At 46.6% G+C, this 6,000-nt stretch overlaps 1 protein-coding gene across 2 annotated transcripts in view; it reads left to right on the top strand.

Moving 5' to 3' along the window:
• Window positions 1–3,527: 3,527 nt before the first annotated feature.
• ADGRL3 (adhesion G protein-coupled receptor L3) overlaps window positions 3,528–6,000 on the top strand; it is a 643,814-nt gene continuing 641,341 nt past the window's right edge. For both annotated transcript variants that reach the window (XM_069977905.1, XM_069977904.1), the window contains exon 1: window positions 3,528–3,762. The gene's annotated coding sequence lies outside the window, so the exon portion shown is untranslated. The remainder of the gene's footprint in view (window positions 3,763–6,000) is intronic.

Raw genomic sequence — 6,000 nt, 5'->3', positions numbered from 1 at the left:
GTTGCATGATCCACCCTGATGATGCATGTTCCTACTGTTGTGGGTTCCATCCTGATGATGCATGGTCCTGCTGTTGCATCTTCCATCCTGATGATGCATGTTCCTGCTGTTGCATGTCCCACCCTGATGATGCATGTTCCTACCAATGCATGTTCCATCCTGATGATCCTGTTGTTGCATGATGCATCCTGATGATGCATGTTCCATCCTGATGATGCATGTTCCTGCTGTTGCATGTTCCATCCTGATGATGCATGTTCGATCCTGGTGATGCATGTTCCTACAGTTGCATGATCCATCCTGATGATGCATGCTCCTGCTGTTGCATGTTCCATCCTGATGATGCATGTTCCTGATGATGCATGTTCCTGCTGTTGCATGTTCCATCCTGATGATGCATGTTCCTGATGATGCATGTTCCATCCTGATGATGCATGTTCATGATGATGCATATTCCATCCTGATGATGCATGTTCCATCCTGATGATGCATGTTCCTGATGATGCTTGTTCCTGCTGTTGCGTGTTCTATCCCGATGTTGCATGTTCCTGCTGTTGCATGTTCCAACCCGATGGTGCATGTTCCTGCTGTTGCATGTTCCATCCTGATGATGCATGTTCCTGATGATGCATATTCCATCCTGATGATGCATGTTCCATCCTGATGATGCATGTTCCTGCTGTTGCATGTTCCATCCTGATGATGCATGTTCCTGCTGTTGCATGTTCTATCCTGATTATGCATGTTCCTGCTGTTGCATGTTCCTGATAATGCATGTTCCATCCTGATGATGCATGCTCCTGCTGTTGCATATTCCATCCGGATGATGCACGTTCCTGCTGTTGCATGTTTCATCCTGATGATGCATGTTCCTGCTGTTGCATGTTCTATCCTGATGATGCATGTTCCTGATGATGCATGTTCCATCCTGATGATGCATGTTCCATCCCGATGATGCATGTTCCTGCTGTTGCATGTTCCATCCTGATGATGCATGTTCCTGCTGTTGCATGTTCCATCCTGATGATGCATGTTCCTGCTGTTGCATGTTCCAGCCTGATGATGCATGTTCCTGCTGTTGCATGTTCCAGCCTGATAATGCATGTTCCTGCTGTTGCATGTTCCATCCTGATGATGCATGTTCCTGCTGTTGCATGTTCTATCCTGATGATGCACGTTCCAGATGATGCATGTTCCATCCCGATGATGCATGTTCCTGCTGTTGCATGGTCCATCCTGATGATGCATGTTCCTGCTGTTGCATGTTCTATCCCGATGATGCATGCTCCTGCTGTTGCATGTTCCTGTTGCTGTTGCATGTTCCTGCTGTTGCATGTTCCTGATGATGCATGTTCCTGCTGTTTCATGTTCTATCCTGATGATGCATGTCCCTGCTGTTGCATGTTCTATCCCGATGATGCATGCTCCTGCTGTTGCATGTTCCTGTTGCTGTTGCATGTTCCTGCTGTTGCATTTTCCTGATGATGCATGTTCCTGCTGTTGCATGTTCCATCCTGATGATGCATGTTCCTGCTGTTGCATGTTCCATCCTGATGATGCATGTTCCTGCTGTTGCATGTTCTATCTTGATGATGCATGTTCCTGCTGTTGCATGTTCCATCCTGATGATGCATGTTCCTGCTGTTGCATGTTCCATCCTGATGATGCATGTTCCTGCTGTTGCATGTTCCATCTTGATGATGCATGTTCCTGCTGTTGCATGTTCCATCCTGATGATGCATGTTCCTGATGTTGCATGTTCCATCCTGATAATGCATGTTCCTGATGTTGCATGTTCCATCCTGATAATGCATGTTCCTGATGATGCATGTTCCTGCTGTTGCATGTTCCATCCTGATGATGCATGTTCCTGCTCTTGCATGTTCCATCGTGATGATGCATGTTCCTGCTGTTGCATGTTCCATTCTGATGATGCATGTTCCTGCTGTTGCATGTTCCATCCTGATAATGCATGTTCCTGATAATGCATGTTCCTGCTGTTGCATGTTCCATCCTGATGATGCATGTTCCTGCTGTTGCATGTTCTATCCTGATGATGCACGTTCCAGATGATGCATGTTCCATCCCGATGATGCATGTTCCTGCTGTTGCATGGTCCATCCTGATGATGCATGTTCCTGATGCATGCATGTTCCTGATGATGCATGTTCCTGCTGTTTCATGTTCTATCCTGATGATGCATGTCCCTGCTGTTGCATGTTCTATCCCGATGATGCATGCTCCTGCTGTTGCATGTTCCTGTTGCTGTTGCATGTTCCTGCTGTTGCATGTTCCTGATGATGCATGTTCCTGCTGTTGCATGTTCCATCCTGATGATGCATGTTCCTGCTGTTGCATGTTCCATCCTGATGATGCATGTTCCTGCTGTTGCATGTTCCATCTTGATGATGCATGTTCCTGCTGTTGCATGTTTTATCCTGATGATGCATGTTCCTGCTGTTGCATGTTCCATCTTGATGATGCATGTTCCTGCTGTTGCATGTTCCATCCTGATGATGCATGTTCCTGCTGTTGCATGTTCCATCCTGATAATGCATGTTCCTGATGTTGCATGTTCCATCCTGATAATGCATGTTCCTGATGATGCATGTTCCTGCTGTTGCATGTTCCATCCTGATGATGCATGTTCCTGCTTTTGCATGTTCCATCCTGATGATGCATGTTCCTGCTGTTGCATGTTCCATCCTGATGATGCATGTTCCTGCTGTTGCATGTTCCATCCTGATGATGCATGTTCCTGCTGTTGCATGTTCCATCCTGATGATGCATGTTCCTGCTGTTGCATGTTCCATCCTGATGATGCATGTTCCTGCTCTTGCATGTTCCATCCTGATGATGCATGTTCCTGCTCTTGCATGTTCCATTCTGATGATGCATGTTCCTGCTGTTGCATGTTCCATCCTGATAATGCATGTTTCTGCTGTTGCATGTTCCATTCTGATGATGCATGTTCCTGCTGTTGCATGTTCCATCCTGATGATGCATGTTCCTGCTGTTGCCTGGCATCATAGTGCTGCGTACTAGGTGGCGCTTGCGCCCAGCAGTCTCTGCTGTTCACAATTGCCATCCAGGTTTCCCTCCCCCTCCCCTTTCCTCTGTGCTTATTCTGTCTTTCTGGTGACAGGTTAGCTGCAGGCTTCAGCTCGTTTGGCTTCGCCAGGCTGGATCAGCTGAATTCCATTTTCAGCCTATGAGTTCGCGTTAGATCGTCGTCGGCAACCAGACAGAAACGGAGCGGTACCGCTGGTTTATTTTGCATCCTCCACCTTGTCACTTGCAGCAGCGGTAGACATGGCTACTGGTGGATCCCAGCTCTGTCAGGCGGATGATGGTTTGTGAAGCCAATCAGGACGGACACATCGGCTGCTGCTGCTGCATCTGGGCGAAGCATCTGACACAAGCGCTGCTGCTGTATACTGGGCTGGTGCAGCGGAATCTACCGCATCTGTAGGCGCTGCCAATAGACAAAGAATCCAGGAAGACGTCTCCTCTCCATCCCGAGATCAGATCTGCTTGCTGCACTTGTTTCCCCTCCTGGATATAGGGATCTGTGCTCATTGTTGATTATCGGGATCGGTGAAGGAGAGATCAGCGGCGGCAGGTTGTTTATTGCAGATACGCATCCTCCATAGCGGCCGCTCCGCATCTCCCCTCCGCCGCCTCCATCCATTCCTCCGCCCTGCTGGGTGTATGGATCGGCTCCATCTCTACCATCACTAAGCTGTCGTGCTTCTCAGGAAGGTAAAGACTAAAGTCATCCCTGATGACGTCACACCACATATATATGTGTGCGTATCTCTCTCTCTCCATCTATCTATCTATCTGTCTATCTATCTATCCATCCATCCATCCATCCATCCATCTTCTATGTATGATGACATATCTACACTCTGTATTTCTGAGAGTCATTGATTTATAATACAGGAGGTGGATAGCAGTCTGCTCTTTGCTCCATCTATATATGTGCATTTAATGGTGGCTGTTGGAGCAGGCAGGTTGATCATTCATTCGTATTCTTTGTCTGCTCTGTGTTACTATAGAGCTTGTTGTCATCATCTCACCTCCCACTTTTTATCTGCACTGTAGTGATAAAGGCTGAGGGAGGGGAGAGGGGTGTACACAATCCAATGGGAGATGTCACCACTTGTGGATGGTTATGGAGTCTGGAACAGTTCACCATGACCAGAGGTGCAGAGTCTGCTGGGCATCAGTGCTGTTGGCCATCACCTATGTACAGATACATTTATAGGATTATAGGGGGCAAAATTAAGGAATGCAAGTACCACCGCCATGATGGCCACCAATAGTCGGGGCATTGACAATTTCTGTAAAGAACTTCATTGTTATATGTACTGATGTGAAATAGTTTGGGCTATAGAGTCTGACACCTGAGAAGTGTTTGGTTGGCACTAAATGTAATTGGGTTATCAGAAAATTATAGCATGTGAGAAAATGGAAGTGGATTGTCCGTCCCCCAGTCATTGTTGCTCCTTCCCTCTCTGTGCGACTACTCGATTGCATAATATAGTTTACCAGCACCTGAGACGCGGTATCATGGGGCCCTCTGACCGGGGGGGGGGGGGGCCATGAGTATACAGGTTTTTCAAAAGACATAGGTGGGGGGAAAAAGCCCCTTATTTATAGCAACCACAAATACCCTTTCTCACATACATTTAATTTCAATTATAACATTTTTAAAGATTTTTTTAAAACTGGAGTTGGAACATTTTTCCAACTCCAGCCAAAACTAGCTCCAACTCTACAGCCCTGTTTTTTTCCCCACCTATTTCTTTTGAAAAACCTGTATACTCCCGTATACTCCTGTATACTCCTGTATATTCAAATATCAATAATTAAGCACTGGCCCTATTAGATTAGGGTGGTCAGGGAAAAATAGTCAGTCACTATTTGTCAATTTCTGAGCTGGAAGAGTCCATTGTGTGGGGGGAGATCTGTAATGTTCTCTTCCTGCATGCTGGATGATTGTATATGAGCAGCAGTTTAATATGAAGATATCCTGTGTAATATAGAGGAGGAGGAGCCATAAGTAGCAGTAACCTCTGTCCTCAGTGGGGTGTGTTCTCTCTGGGAGAAGATTTATTTTTTTTTTCTTCAGTGTGCTATGGCTGCAGCAGGTTGTGTGTGAGTGTGTGCACTATGGCTTCAGCAGGCTGTGTGTGTGGGCTATGGCTGCCGCAGGTTGTGTGTGTGCGCGCACTATGGCTTTAGCAGGCTGCATGTGTGTGTGTATTTATGTATGTATGTATGTATGTATGTGTGTGTGTGCTATGGCTGCAACAGCTTGTGTGTGTTAGAGAGAGGCAGAAATAAAAGGGGTATTCTGGGCAACAGTGAAAAGTCTTATTTATCAGTCCCTGTACTCTCGCAGTGCAGTGTCACGGCTCATGGTCCTCCACGTGGCTCCCAATCCTGTGATGTCACTGCCCCACTCAGAAATGCCCATCAGTGAGTAAGGCAGGACACAGCTACAGTCACTGACTGGCTGAGCAGGTAGTTCTTGTCGGGCCACGATCATTAAGGAGCGTAGATGCTGACAGAGAGCTGATAAATCTGGGCCTATGTCTGAGCCCTCTAAATCACAATGGATGACTTCTATATCACTATGCCTGACCCCTCTATATCACTATGGCTGACCCCTCTATATCACAATGGATGACCTCTATGTCACTATGACTCACCTCTCTTTATCACTATGTCTGACCCCTCTATATCACTATGACTCACCTCTCTATATCACTATGGCTGACCCCTCTATATCACTATGGCTGACCCCTCTATATCACAATGGATGACCTCTATGTCACTATGACTCACCTCTCTTTATCACTATGTCTGACCCCTCTATATCACTATGACTCACCTCTCTATATCACTATGGCTGACCCCTCTATATCACTATGGCTGACCCCTCTATATCACAATGGCTGACCCCTCTATATCACAATGGCTGACCCCTCT

This window comes from Dendropsophus ebraccatus, chromosome 7, assembly GCF_027789765.1.
Source record: "Dendropsophus ebraccatus isolate aDenEbr1 chromosome 7, aDenEbr1.pat, whole genome shotgun sequence".
Lineage (NCBI taxonomy): Eukaryota > Metazoa > Chordata > Amphibia > Anura > Hylidae > Dendropsophus > Dendropsophus ebraccatus.
The sequence above is the reverse complement of the archived record's forward strand: the minus strand, read 5'-3'. Positions and strand labels throughout refer to the sequence as shown.